The 15420-nt window shown below is 38.6% G+C and overlaps 1 protein-coding gene across 1 annotated transcript in view; it reads left to right on the top strand.

Annotated features, from left to right (window-relative positions):
* The window catches only part of PCDH15 (protocadherin related 15), a 2141593-nt gene that overhangs the window by 1942477 nt on the left and 183696 nt on the right, over nucleotides 1-15420 (top strand). The window lies entirely within an intron of this gene.

The following is a 15420-nucleotide window of genomic DNA, read 5'->3' as shown; positions in this document are numbered from 1 at the left end:
TTTTCAGGAAAAAAAAAAAAAACTGTTCTCCAGCCACTCTTCCACTATCTAGTACTTGTGGCCCAAAATGTAACACTGGGTCCATTATACTACTGTGCATATTCCATTTAAAATATGCACAGCTAATATTATGGAAAAAGAATAACAGTTTTCCATTGTAATGACATTAAGAATTATTGGTTAGGGGAAGCTAGGTGGTACAGTGGATAGAGCTCTAGCCCTGGAGTCAGGAGGACCTGAATTCAAGTCCGGCCTCAGGCACTTGACATTTACTAGCTGTGTGACCCTAGGTGAGTCACTTAACCCCAATTGCCTCACCAAAATAAAATAAAATAAAATAAAATAATTGTTGATTGAGTGCAAGAGACACCCTTCATCCTGAAATGCTTATTCTACTCAAGTAGCACTTCTATTAAATGGATATACATGAGCTTCTTTAGCAAGCCCTGTATTATTTTTAGAAGTCAGACATACAACTCTCACCCAAAATGCTATTGTAATGACAATCAAGTTTAGAAACCTCTCTAAAGTGTTAGGGAGTAGACCTGTATTTTATTAATAGGGAACTTCTAGACAAAAAAGTCCCTCCCAATACAGGCCAATAAATTCTTTACAATTTATAAACTTGGAGAGTTTCCTATAGCATTGAGAGGGTGAGTGTTTTTCCCAAGGGTACACAGTCAGTGTACATCCAAGACTCTGAAGGCTGGCTACCATTATACTACATTAGAGTGTAAGCTCCTTGAGGCAGGAACTGATTTCATCTATTTTCTTATTTATCCTCAGCAGTGTCTCCTTGTAGGTGCTTAACAGTTGTTTGTTAATTGCTTCTCTAATGAGGGATAATAGTAAGCCATGGCACCATGCTCTGACTATACTTAATTCCTGTAGGAATTTTAAGGTAATTTGCAGATAGTCGTTGAGTCTCATAGCATCCAAATGACAGAGGAAGCGAGTTCACTTAAGCATAAAGAGGTTATTAGTGGCTGCTCTGAGAATGGGATGAGATTTTTCTGGACATCCATCTCTTCAAATCTCTTGTCACTATATAAAAATAAAGAAAATGAGACAAAATAGGGGGAAAATTAGAAAAGCAACAAAAGTCAGTAAAGTTGAACTCATTTTAAAAATCCAATTTTCTGTTCCCTACTTAACCTGCATGTAATTTAATTAAAGAAATAGTTGAGAAGTTGAATGAGTAGCATTTGTATTCTGTAGCCCATTGTGACAACCCAATAGAAAACAAGGAAACTAAAGAGGCTGACTTGAGTGAAAATGACTTGTAAGTTTGGAGTATGATTTTACAGAACAGTTACAAATTCTCTGAAGTGAGTTTATAGCGACAAAGACAGTGATCTTCAGATGCTCCATAGTACAGTGGAAAGAAGACTGAATCTTGAAGCTAGTGAAGTTCATACCTGGTGGGCCTGTCACTACCTGGAATCAGAGAACACCTCTGACATTTAACTAACTACATGGCCTCAGGCAAATCACTTAACTTCAGTAGTTCTGAGTTTCCAAATACAGAAAATGAAGGCCTTAGACTAGATCGTCTCCGAAATCTCTTTCAGTTCTAAAACTATGATTCTGTTCATCAATTATTATTATTATTTAGCTGAGAAGCATTTATTAAATGCTCATTATGTTCCAGGAACTGGGATCTCCATTGCAGGTACAAAGACAAATAAGCTCACGTCCTCAGTGAGTTGGCATGCTAATTGGGGAGACATCTGCATAAATGAGAAATTTGCCCAAATACTCAAAGCAATTGGATGGTAACTTTAGTAGGGAAGGCACTAACAGCTGCAAACATTAGAAATCATCTCCTCTACAAGGTGCATTTTGAACTGAATCTTGAAGGAATCCTGAAATTCTAAGAAGAGAGACATAGGAGAAGATTTGATGCATCGGGAGCAACCAGTGCAAAGGAATGGAGACAAAAGAGGAAGGGCCATGCATGAAAAAAATTAGCAAGCAGACCCCATTTGCTATACTGTAGCATTCATGGATGGAAATAGTCAAAAAACTAGAAAACCAGGAATGAATCATGCTATAAAAAGCTCTAAATAATTGTAGAGGTAGCAGGAAATCACAGGCATTTATTGAGTGTTGCATTAGGGGCAAAAAGGGTGGCTCCTATGCACAAGTCTTGCCTAGGAGCATACAGCACATATATGTCTGAGACCAAGCTTGAATCCAAATCTTCCTTACTCCCCAGACTGGCTTTAGATCCACTATGCAAGTTAAATCATTTTGGCAGCTCCATTTGGAGCATGGAATCAAGTGTGGGAAGGCTTATGGCAGGTCATCAGTTAGAAGGGTATTGCAATAATCTAAGAAAGAAGTTCTGAGGGACTGAATGAGGGTAATCATCAAGATCTCCCATATCTGGATATTTGAGAGACAAAGACTTTGACAGAATTAAGTACAGAGACAATTTCCAAGGAGATAAATAAAGTGGTACACATGCACAAGGACTGTGATTTGCTCAGCACAGAGAACTCCCAGGGTGCAAGCTTCTTTAATCATAGACATAGCTATTCATAAGTAGGCAAATTCCCAGGAGTTTCATGAAGACCCTCAGAGGTGAAGGAATCTGGTCGCAGTCACAAAGCTAGTGAGTGTCGGGGGTGGGATTTAACCGTGTCTTCCTGTGTATAAGCATAGTCACCTACCCCATCTAGTGTCTACTCTATAATACTGCTTATTCAGGTAAACATCCCAAAGATAATGTATAAATCAGGAATATTCACTTAAATTCATTAGTAAATTCAGGGAGTGAATGTCAAATAATGTAGAATGAACTTAATAACCTAATTCGCCAAGGATGAACTGAGAGCATCCAGTCCAACCCACATTTGTCCAAGAAGATCCTTTATTAAATGCCCGACAAATGGACCTCTTGCTTTTGCTTGAGGACTACCACCAAGGACTAAGCAGTTGCTTCACAGTACTTGGCACATAGTAAATGTTTAGTAATTCTTTGTTGAAGATGATTCTCATGGTATTTTGTTTAATTTTTAATGTCTCTCATTACTTGAAAGCAGGATGGTGAGAACATACTAATCCTGAATTTGGGGTCAAGGACCCTGTGTCACTCAGTCAGTCAATAGGTAACATTTATTAAGTCCCTACCATGGGCCAGCTACTGCGCTTAATGCTGGGGATACAGAGAAGCTCCCAACCAAATGGGAGAGACAAGCAAACAAATATGAACAAGATATATATATATATATATATATATATATATATATATATATATATATATATATATATATATATATATAGGATAAAAACAGAAATAATGTAGAAAGGAAAGGCATGAGAATAAAACAGGGATAAGGAAAGGTTTTCTGGAGGAAAGTGGCATTTTAGTTGAGACTTAAAGGAAGGTACAGGAAAGAAAGGATCGAGAGCAGCCAGAGAAAATGACCAAGTCAAGTCACTTCACATCTCTCTCCCTCAGTTTCCTTATCTGTAACAATTAGGAGACTGTCCTAGATGTTTTCTAAAATCCCTTCCAGCGCTAATTGTTATGATCCTATGATACCAAGCTTAAATCTAACCATCTTCAACTTTCACCCAATGGTTCATGTCTCTTGCATGGGGCCAAATGGATGAAGTCTAATTTTCCTTTCACTTAACAGCCCTGAAATAAACATTTTAAATGGCTTGCTGGGCCTGGAAACAAATATGATTTTCATATACAATGTGGTGTTGGCATTTATAAATCAGGATGGTCATGTCAGAGAAGCGACATAAGAGTGGACAGAAGTACTAGACCCGAAGTAAAAAATCTCCTGGGTTCAAATTTTTCCTCCAAAACTAACTAGAGGCATGACCCTAAATAAATAAGTTCATTCTTTTTGTTGTTGTTATTGTAGTTCATCAAGTATAAAGTGAGCATAATTTGAAGGAACTCTTACATCATAGTGTTATAACCTGACCCAAATGAGAAGCTCCTTACACTCTTTAAAAATATGTTAAAACAGTTTTTATACCACCAAAATCATGGGTTACATTTTCAAAAATTATTACAATTTCAATTGAAGAAATGAACTATTTTTTTAATCCAGGTCCTCACCCTTCACCCACTTCTCCCACTGTACAATACTGTGAGTAGGTCAAACCCACCACTGGATATATTCAGACTGTGCTTTTAAGCCTCAGATAATCAAGCAGTCAATCTAAAAAGCATTTAGGAAGCATCTACTGAGTCTCAGGCATTTTGCTGGGTCCTAGGGATAAAAATGGTACAATGGAACTTCCTTTTCTTCCTGGAGCTTATATTCTATTGCAGAGAGACATGAGGAGGATCATTGCAGCAGGAAACACAAAGGACATTTACATGGTTAAGTATTTACTAAATAAATGCAAGGTAGTTGGAAAAGAGAGGGCACTAACAGATGGCATAATCAGGAAAGGCTTCAAGTCAAATCCAATCGATGAGCATTTATTACATATTTATTATATGCCAAATATTGTGGGTAGAAATGCAAGCAAAAAGAAAGATAATATTCCCCTCCCTCCCTCAGGGAGCTTACATTCTAATAAAAGGAGATAAAACATAAATGAGGGCTAAGAAGATATGGGAGGGGACAAAGTCCAGAGAATGGGGGGAGGGAGGTCACCGGGCAAAGAACAGAGGAGTGAGCATAGCTGACTTGAGCCATCTCCGAACATGGAGGTTCCTGGAAGAACTAACCAATGAAAGAAGGGGCCACAGAGTGGAAGAAGCTTCCAGGGTGAAAAGGCCACATGGCCAAAAGCATCATGTAGAAAGTGGTGTTTGATCTTACTCTTGAAGGAAAAGGGAATTCAGGAGGCAGAGACAGAATCCCCAACATGGCAGACCACCAAAACAAAGGTCCAGAGACAGAAGATGCAGAATTGTGTGTGAAGAAAAGCAGAAAAGCCAATCCTGCTAGCATAGAGAATCTGCCATTGGCAGTAAAGAATATACTAAGATTGGAAGGGTGGCTTAGAACCAGGTTACAATGGACTTCAAAAGCCAAATGGAGCAGCTTGTATTTCCTCCTGAAGGCAATAGGGAGCCACTGGCAATGATGAGTAGAGGAGTGACATGGTCAGACCTGCACTTTCAGAAAATCACTTTAGCATTTTGAAGATAAAAAAGTCAAATGAAAAGAAAGGAAGGAAGGAAGGACAGATGCATGGAAGGAAGGAAGGATGGAAGGGGGAGGGAGGAAGGGAGGGAGGGAAGGAAGGAAGTAAAGAAGGAAGGAAGGAAGTAAAGAAGGAAGGAAGGAAGGAAGGGAAAAGAAGGACAGAACATGGTGATTTTATTATGTTAAAAAGATGATCTAATTGAAATTTTCTTGTTTCAGTTTATTTTTTTTCTATCTTGTCAGTAGAGTTTCAACCTATTTTCTGACTTTTTTTCCAAAATCATCATTGTTTTTTTCGAGACAAAACCATTCAAAGTTCCTTTTCTTCTTTGAATTGAATCAGGCATTAATTGATAAAGACAACATACCAATATTCAGAATGTCATTTATTTCTCTTTAGGCAGTGGGATATGTGTATATTTATTATTTTATATTGTTATCAATAATATAAATATTACTTATGTATATAGAGTTCCTTGAAAAATTAAATCTTGGCAATTATAGGGATACCCTGTACCCAAAATGTAACTCCAATGAGAAACACATACACATATAAAACATGGAATTGAGGAATGGGGCGTGATTTCAACAGCCATTAAAGTCAACACACATTGATAAATGGTCATCAGTCCTCTTCTTGAGGATCTCCATGGGAGACAATGGGTTCTTTTATTTTTTGAGGTAGTCAAGTCCCATTTCATGGAGGTTCTCATCATTAAGATCATTAAGTAATTTGGTCTTTACCCTTAGATCAAACTTAAATCAGTCTCTGCAAATTTTGTCCATTTAAAAAAATGTTACTTGGAGCTTCTAAGAAGAACAAGGCTGCTCCATCCTTTATAGGATAGGTCTTCAAATTCTCAAAGACAGCCTTCATGCTTTCATATCTTGTTTCAATCTTCTCTTCTTTCATATTAAATGTCCCCAATTCCTTCATAGTGAGGACTTAAATGATTTTTTTCATTGGTTGATTGATTGATTGATCTTAGATTTGGAGTTAGAAGAAAGACTATTGTTAGGGAAGTGATTCACCTAAGTTCAAACAGCTAATGCATCCAGTCCTACAAGGAGCCATAATATCTAGGAAATTAAATTGGCATATTGTTGATCAAATAGCAAGAGAATCATTGAATGTCATAGGTGCAAGGGACTTCAGTGTCCATCCACTCTAACACACATCTAATCAAAAAGGCATTCTAAATTACACCTAACAGGTAGTGATCCAGCCTTTGTTTAAAGACCTATGAAGGGGTTAAGAGGTGGGGAGTGCTATTCTACTTTGTCATTCATTTCTAAATATTTGGGATCTTATGACCCCTGAGACCTTGGGAGGTGATGTCATGAATTGCAGTGAATTGGATTTAAGTGAGGGAGGGCTGTGCAGTGTCACCAGCCTCACTTTCTCCTCCAGAGCAATCTGGGTCCATTAGTAAAATATATATCAGGATGACTGGAGATGGCCCCAGATGTTTGAGGCAATCAGGGTTAAGTGACTTGTCAGACAGATAGCAAGTGAGGACTCATGTCCTGCTGACTCCAGGGCCAGGGCTCTCACCACTGTGCCACCTAGCTGATCCAAAAATTGTCTGAGGCCATAGCTTTCAACCATAACGTAGAAACAGAGGTACCCTCTGAGCCTACTGGAAAAACCTGATAACAGAAGGCCTAAAAGCCAGAGTAGTTCATTTGTTCCTAAATCTCAAAGATTTCTAAAATCCATGTTGTCCAAAGCTAGATTAGTCTAAATGAAAGAGGGCTGATTTCTCGAGAATTCACTATCCTCTTGAATAAAGTTATTCAGGGTCTTATTTTCCTTCTTGCCTCTGCGACAGAGTGACATTATAAAGTTCACAAGAGACATGCCCAATAAATGACTGATCATCCTGGATATTGAAAAAAAAAAGTTAACCTTTCTTTCCTGCCCACCAGAGCCACTTCTCTCCAGACTTTGACAAAAGAAAACTGCCTATGGAACAATGCTCATCTATAGGCTTTCTTTTTCCATTTGGGGACAACACAACAATGTGTTGGGAATCTACAGTAGTTTGGGTAAATGATGACTCCTTTTGTTCTCCTCTAAGCTAATGAGATCATTGGGACTGAGGGTCATATGGCCAGATATGGGAAATGGGAAGGTCCTTAATACTCAAAAAAGTCTTAACCTCTTACTTCACAGACGCAAAAACTGAGGCCCAGAGAGTTTACAGGAATTGTCTGGTCCCGTGGGTGGGAAGAGGGAGAGCCAGAATTGGGATTCAAGTCTTTGGACTCCAAGTTCTAGTCTCTGTCACTGGCTTAGCTTGATTGAATAGATTGAAAAAACAAACAGGGAGGGGTGTGAGTCATGATAGTGAAACAGTTAAGATTACTCAAATGTGAGAAAGTGTCCTTAATGACCCTGTCCTGGAGGAAAATTGTCCTGATTTATACAGGCTGCTTCAGTTTTCTTCAAAGAGTTAGACTGAGACGGAAACACACATCTGTCCTTTATTAGCTGTGTGACCCAGGTAAGGGGGCCTCATTTCTCTATAACTGAATTTACTTCATATGTAAAATAAGGGGGTTGGTTTGTTAATCTCTAAGGTCCCCTTTCAGCTTTAAATCTTTGATCATTTGGAATACATGACTATTTGTATATGCACATCAACATATGTGATCAATTAGACATATCTATACGTGTACATATACCTAAAGATGTATGTGTATACATAACCATAATATATACATGCAGACCTGCCCAAGCCCAGTAGCTGCAAGTAGAGTCAAAGTACCTTGAGGACAGGGAGGATCTTGATTTGGGGTTTTTTTCATTGTAGTGACTGACATGGAGTATAAGTCAATCAGTATTTATGGAGAACTTACCATGCTCCAGGTACTGTGCTAAACATTAGAGATACAAAGAGGAAGAACAAAACCAAAACATAAATGCTAGTCAACTAGTTGAGTATCAGTCCATAAATTAGCCTGAGTTTCTTAGGTGTCTACTATGACTTAAATTTTCTTACTGTGTGCCAGGTGCATAGGGGATAATCATTAAAAAGGCAAATTCTTTCCTGTTCCCAAGGAGTTTATAATCTATGGGGTATCTTGACAAAAATTTGTGGGATTAGAGAGCAGTGGTTCATCAGTTCTATTTTATGTATTTCTAGGTAGATAAATGTGGAGAATGATTCCACATATTCTTTTTCCACATAAATTTCAAGGTAATTTAAGAAGCCCACTTGACTTTAGGTCCTTTGTCAAGAAGAATTTTCCTTACCAACCTGATATAAAAAAGAAAAGGTCAGGGGCAGCTGGTGGTGCAATGGATAAAACACTGGCCCTGAATTCGGGAGGACCTGAGTTCAAATCTGGCCTCAAACACCCTGGGCAAGTCATTTAACCCCCATTGCGAAGAAGAAGAAGAAGAAGAAGAAGAAGAAGAAGAAGAAGAAGAAGAAGAAGAAGAAGAAGAAGAAGAAGAAGAAGAAGAAGTCAGGAATAGGGAACTGAACCCTTGGGAAACTCTTGATATTGAAATTATGGATTCTTAGTCAATGCTTTCTAGGTTAAAGCACTATAATGTAGTGAAGAAAGTGTTGAGTTTGAAGTATGGAAGACATAGTTACAGATTTTCACTCATTGACTTTCTACTTCTATACATCAGTCAACCTACTTTACTTCTCTAGGGCTTACTTTCCCTGAATGTAAAACAATATGGCTGATCTAGATGAGGAGTATGGAATACTGAAAAGATGATGAATATGGAGTCAATTAACCTGGGTTCAGATGCTGGATCTGAGACTGACTTTGTGATCTCTGTGACATCATTTAACTTCACTATAACTCAGTTTTCTTATCTGTAAAATGAAGCAGTTGGGCTAGACCAAAGCTTCTTAAACTGTGTGAAACAACCTTATATGGAATCATGTAACTGAATGTGGGAGTTATAAAAAAAATGGCAGTAAATGTTTGATTTGCATAAAAATTTTCTGGGCCAAAAGGAGTCATGAGTAAACAAAGTTTAAAAAGTCCCAGTCTAGAATATCCAGAACAATTTTAGATTTGGGGAATATTTTTCCACAGCCTATAGCAGAAATCTATCTCTCTATAAGTCCCGGACTACTTAGCGTGGTGTGGTCAATTTTTTTTTTTGGTTACCCACCCCTGTGAGAAAACTGTACCTCCAAAACATATATAATTGAGTATTTTAAAATTCCATAAATATTCTACTATATTTATAATTGAGTATATTATAAATGTGGTGCATTTTTAAATGAATATGGATGAGATAAAAATGAAGTAATATTTAAACCTGGAGTTGATAGGGAGCCCCTGGCCCCTTACAAAGGATTGTGCATTCAATCCTAAAAGCCACTGGGGTTTGTTGAGAGGAGGGGAGGTGGTTGACATGGAGACATCTGTTAGTGCAAGGGGAAGGTGATGTGCACATGGAGTAAGGTAGTTCCTAAAAAGAAAAAAAAAGTCAATAAATGAGGGGATGACAATATTTGGCTACTGATAGGATGTGGGGTGAAAGAGAAAGAGACATCTAGGAAAACTCCAAGGTTGTGAACCTGAGTGACTGGAAGAATTAGGGAACCCTCCACAGAAATGAGGAAGTATGGAAGGGGTAAGGTTTAAGGAGCATGTAATGTATTGAATTCAGTGATATATTGAAACCCATTTTTGCCTGCTTATTCTGTGTGACTGACCCACTCAAAAAGAAAAGGGGAGATGATGGGCTCTTAGTCGCTACCACTGATAAAAGTCCACCCTCCTAGGGGCAGCTGCTGCAATAATGAGATAATGGTGGAAACAAGGGTGAGTATATTGGGGGAGGAGTTTAGAATTCTTTTCCATCAGTCCTTGGACAGTTGCTGCTGTGGGTGTCCAGATAGCACAATTAGGTTATTACTATTTTGAGGGGCCAACACTTGACAGAGAAAAGGGGAGTTTGGGAGATTGACCAGTGGAGGAAAGTAGTAGAAATGGGGAGTGACGTGGCATGAGCATATATGTAGTTGTTTTGGTGATAAAACCCAGTCCTAGCTAGCATGGAGAAGGTGGGGATATGACCCATCTTCCCACCCTCTGATTGGCTCATGCCACACCTCCTTGTTATCTAGCACTAACCTTTTCTTTGGAGACCAGTGTCTTAGAGGACACTCATCTTCCCATCTTTGGATATCCACTTGAATGCTAGTGACAAGACAAAGAGCTGTCAGCTTGGGGGCCACATATTCTTCAATTCTTCATTCATGTGACAAAAGTACCCTTCTCAAGGACAAAGCAGAAACCAATCAGACACAAAATAAAAATAAATAAATAAAAATCCTACTCCTTTATTCCCTTTCTATGAATACATTTCAAGGCAGCAATGAAAACAGAAAACACTTATATCAGGAGGGTCATTGCTTAATAAAACATTGACGACACTATAAGAAATAGATCTCTGTTAATATAACAACAGTTTTATTTCTCTTGGCTGTCTTGAGTTGTTTGTTTGATTGGTTGGTTTAGTTTGTTTTATTACTGTGTTATTATTACTTAAGAAGAGAAGACCTATGGTAGAAATGTCACCTGATATGCGAATGACTGTGAAACTAACATGCTTTTCTGTTTCATTGTTTGACAAATCACTATGAAGCAAAAGACCAATTTACCAATGCCTCATCTCTGAAAAGGGTCAGAAGTATGGTTAGACAAACACGATCAGAATTTGTTTGTGTGAGTGATTTCACCAGAGGTAAAAAATACAAACCTTTGGCTTTCCTCTCTATGGTACCTCCCCAAAGGAATAATATTCTCATATCTTGCTCTGTAACTCATGAAGTATCTTATACTATTTATTTTGCCTGAGAGTTTTCTTGTACTATGCGGCACCTCCATCTGCTGGACCCATGTGATATCACTTCTAAAGCTTTCAGAACCTGGCCCGCATATGTTCCCAACTACTGACAGAAGCAAAAATAAATGGATTTGTGGTCTTGTGAATGGTAACAGTTGCCTAAAGAGAGAAGGCAAGGAGAAGCAGCTTTTGTAAAATAGATGCCTGCCCCCAAACGGAGAGGGAATTACTAACATTTCTTACACTGGATGTCCTCTAGAATCCCTTCCAACTCACATTTTTGGACAAAATCTTCACTCTAAATTGCATTAAAGTAAATTAAAATGTTCATTAAATTAATGTTTGAAGGTACTTAAGTATACTGACATTCTCACCAGGCTAAACTCTAAAGGACACAATTGGGGCTTCCAAGGCTGGTGCAGAAAGGGGTGGATGAGAGAGAGAGAGAACAAAAAGAAACTCAAAGGAAGGAATCAGCAGTGTGAGATTAAATCTATAACAAGTTATCATTCAGATAATTGCCTGTTATAACAGTAATAAATCCTCCAGTTGGAGGTGGAGGTTGGGGGAGGGCGAAAGAATTCCTTCCTCTTCCTCTTTTACAATGTCGGTATTGTGAATGTTGCTGGCCATTGTGTAGAACTTAGTGTAGTGGAATGATTAAAGCACTGGGCTTTTAATTAGGTCTGGGTTTAAATCTTAACTTCACCACATACTATCTATGGGACCTTGACTAAGTCACTTTCCTCATTGGGGTTCAATTTATAGGCTCATAGTTTTGTACTCCAAGGACCATTAAAGTCATATACAATACCCACCTGATTTTGCAAATGGGAAATCAAGACTGGGAGGTATTAAATGACTTGCCAAGGGTGACATATTCACAGAGACAGTGTCAGGAGGCCAAATCTGTCCAGCTTTTAGGCTGCTCTCTGGCTACCTTTTCTAGGAAAAAAAGGATGGGGTTGAATTATATATAACTCTATAGCTTCAAATAAATGAATGAATCAATGAATGAATCAATGAATCAAATATATCTGTATAGTTTTATATAAATATAACTTTAAAATATAACATTTATAACCTGTAAATTCTAGATATTCCATTGCACATAAACTGATATCCCCCCATCCTATAACCCATTGTTCATTCCTTTTCTTTTCAGAAATTGCATTTATAAAGGTACTAGTAATTGGAAACACACCAGTTTTTCTTTCCCACTGATGATGAGCATTTAAAAGCTCTATTGGCCTATCATTGTTCTGATCAGCTACCTGTGAAATGATTTATAAAGTGCTTGGGCAGGTGGCTTAACCACCCATCTCAGTCACTCAAGGACACTTCTGTTCCTCTTGGGGGGTGGGGGGGAACAGGAATGTGATGGTGGTAATGGTGGTGTTTTTCTCTCTTCCTGCAGGGACCTCCTGTTTTATTAAAGTGACAGGATAACCCAGGTATTCATGGGCATCTTCTCAAAATGGTTAACCCTCCAAATAGTCATTTGCTAAGAATCTATTAGCAGGGGGTGTAATTGAACAGTGAGAGCCCAAATCAACTTCAGACACAATTTAGCTGCTTCCATTAGTAGGAGGGGGAAGTAACTAGCCACTCCTCAGGTAAATCATCTGGGGTGCTGGAGCCAGTTTTGTACATACTTAAAGGACTTGTTCTTTCTGGTTTTTTATACAATATCTTCTCAGATCGATCTGTCACTGTTCCCCCCCTCCCCCAACATTTCCACTTTTTGTTGTGCTGAAAAATAGATTTAGGGCATCCTCAGACATGGTGATGGAAATTCTGGTTTTAAAGAACCAGCCTACTGCTTATAGAATGTGCTGAGTGAGTGACTGGCGGGGAGAAAATAGATCCTAGTGACTTCTCTCTTCCCATTTAGTTAGCAGTGCTCAGTAGCAGCACTCAGTGATTGCTGCTGTGCCTACCCGCCTGTGAGAATGAAGATGAGGTAGACCTGGCCTCAATCCCATTGGTCTCTAGTGCTTAATTAGTGAGAAATCTCCCCATGAAATAGGCAGGGGGTTATAATTAGATTAGATAGCATAAGTGGGCTTTAGAAGGAAAGGGTTTTTAAAGAAACCACGGGTCCAGTAAGTTATGAAACAGGATTATCTGAGGATTTTTCAAAATGAAATCATCTCCATTGTTTATTACTTATAAATTCAGCTTGAAAACGATTATGCTAGTAGAGTTAATGTTGCCTATTGTTAACATCCTAGTGACTCTGGGATAAGGTACAAACTCTTCTGCTTGACATTTAATGCCCTTTATTTCAGTGTGGGTCTACACTACCTTTACAGACTTACTTGACTTCAGACCCCTTCACATGCTCTATATTCCAGCCAAACAGGCCTCGTTGCTATTCCCTAAATTCCTCCTGTCATATGCACCCTCTGGGTCTTTGTATATACTGTCTTCTATTACTAGAAGGCATCCCCTCAAAACCCTTAACACAGATATCCCCCCTCTGCCTCAGAGGACGTTTAGCTTCCTTCAAGGGTCAATTCAGTTACCACCTTTTGTGAAGAGCCTTTACTGATCCTTCCAATATTCAATACTCTCTCCTTCCTCAAACGGTCTTATATTTATTAATATAAATATGTCATCCAAGTAAGTCCTAAGGCATCTAGATCCCAGTTCTCACTATCACTGGTGTATCTAGCTTGGGTAGCGCTATCTCCCCTTTATGGTTGAATGAATTTGGGTAGTACAAAATGCAGCAGCTTTGAAGCTCTTCCTCTGCAGTGTTCTCCATAGAAACATTAAAATGTTGCCAGATGCTCTGGACAGAGTTGATTATAGGGCTGAGGTTTTCGAGCATCTGCTTGATACATGCACTATGCAACATCCAGCAGTAAGACTGTGGTCATGTGGGGATTTCATGGGAACATAGTTTTAAAATTCGAAGGGACCACAGAGTTCATCTAGACCAAGCTCCTCATTTTAAAGAAGAAAAAATTAGGTCAAGAGGAAAAAAATAAAAATCTAAGTCTCCCTCATTATAAGTTTAACATTCTATAAACTGAACCTCTAAATTGTTAGTTCCTTGATGGCAGGGACTGTCTTTTCCGTATTTGAATCCCTGGCACATAACATAGTATCTAGCTGCTCTTAAGAAAAGTTTATTGACTTGACTCTAGATTATAGAAAATGTAAAGGGAAAGAATAAAAGGAAATTATATAATATATAATCATGATGGTCAAGCTTGACTCCTGAGTAGAATTGGGAAAATGTAGCTTCATTTCTACATTTCAGAAGTGGGAAACTAAGGATGTACATATCATATCAGATTCAAATTATGTTCTGGTTTGATGAACTATTTTCCTTTTATTTTATAATCTTCGTCTAATGAAGAGAGACCAGAGGCTCCTTGAATCTCTCTCTCTCTCTCTCTCTCTCTCTCTCTCTCTCTCTCTCTCTCTCTCTCTCTCTCACACACACACACACACACACACACACACACACACACACACACACACACACACACACACACACCTTGTTCCCCCCAGTAAATTTGTAAGAGAAAAGAAACGGTTGGAAAGTGGGGCAAGAGGGATGTATTTAGAAATGAATGTGATCTAAAAACAAAAAGGCATCAACAAAAAGTTTGGGTTTTTTTAAATAAAACAGAACCAAACATATCAAAGACATGAAAAACAACATGATATATAAAGTCTAAGGGATAATGTTGTCACCAGCTGAGCACCGAGGAAAGGTGTCATGGAGGATGGGGTGTTTGAGTTGGGTTTGAAAGGAGAGGTAGGAAATCTGCAATCATATCATGAAAATTGATCATTCTCACCATCCCTAATGAAAAAAAAATGTCCATGTTTTAACTGTGGCAAGAAGCGAGATGTACAGCCTGTCAATTTAGGCCCTAACTACATGTAGTTGAGAACTGGTCTTGAGCTGGGAAGACCTGAGTTCAAGTCCCATCACTATAACATGATGGCCGAGTGACTTGGTCAGTCACTAAACCTTACAGTGATCTCGGCATTTCTCGAAGATGTGGCAGAGAAGTTGTTGACCTACATTAATAGTGGGAGTTTTCCTCAGTTGAAATGTCCCTTCATCCACAAAATCACAAGCCACGTCCCTGTCTCCTACCCCTTGTCTATGCAATGAATACGAAGAGACTTCCCCTTCTGAGCTTTTGAGTTGCATTCAAGATACTAGTTGCATTGTAGGGTCTAGCATGCAGGTAGATCAGTCCATGCATGAGTTAGTAATTAAGGTTTTTCAAGTGAACTCAGACCCATTTATAATAATCTCCCAGGTTAACAGATCCTTTAGAGATTCTGTCAATTAAATAGTTAGTGAATAAATCAGGTGTGTTATTCTCAAAGACAGTGAAAGAAAAATAAGTTGGGGAATGCCATATGGGAGAAAAGTCTCTCAACAGCTTTGTGTACTTAAAAACAAATTACTTAATGTGGGTATGGTTA

Source organism: Dromiciops gliroides, chromosome 2 (genome assembly GCF_019393635.1).
Source record: "Dromiciops gliroides isolate mDroGli1 chromosome 2, mDroGli1.pri, whole genome shotgun sequence".
Lineage (NCBI taxonomy): Eukaryota > Metazoa > Chordata > Mammalia > Microbiotheria > Microbiotheriidae > Dromiciops > Dromiciops gliroides.
This window is presented reverse-complemented; position numbering and strand designations above follow the sequence as displayed.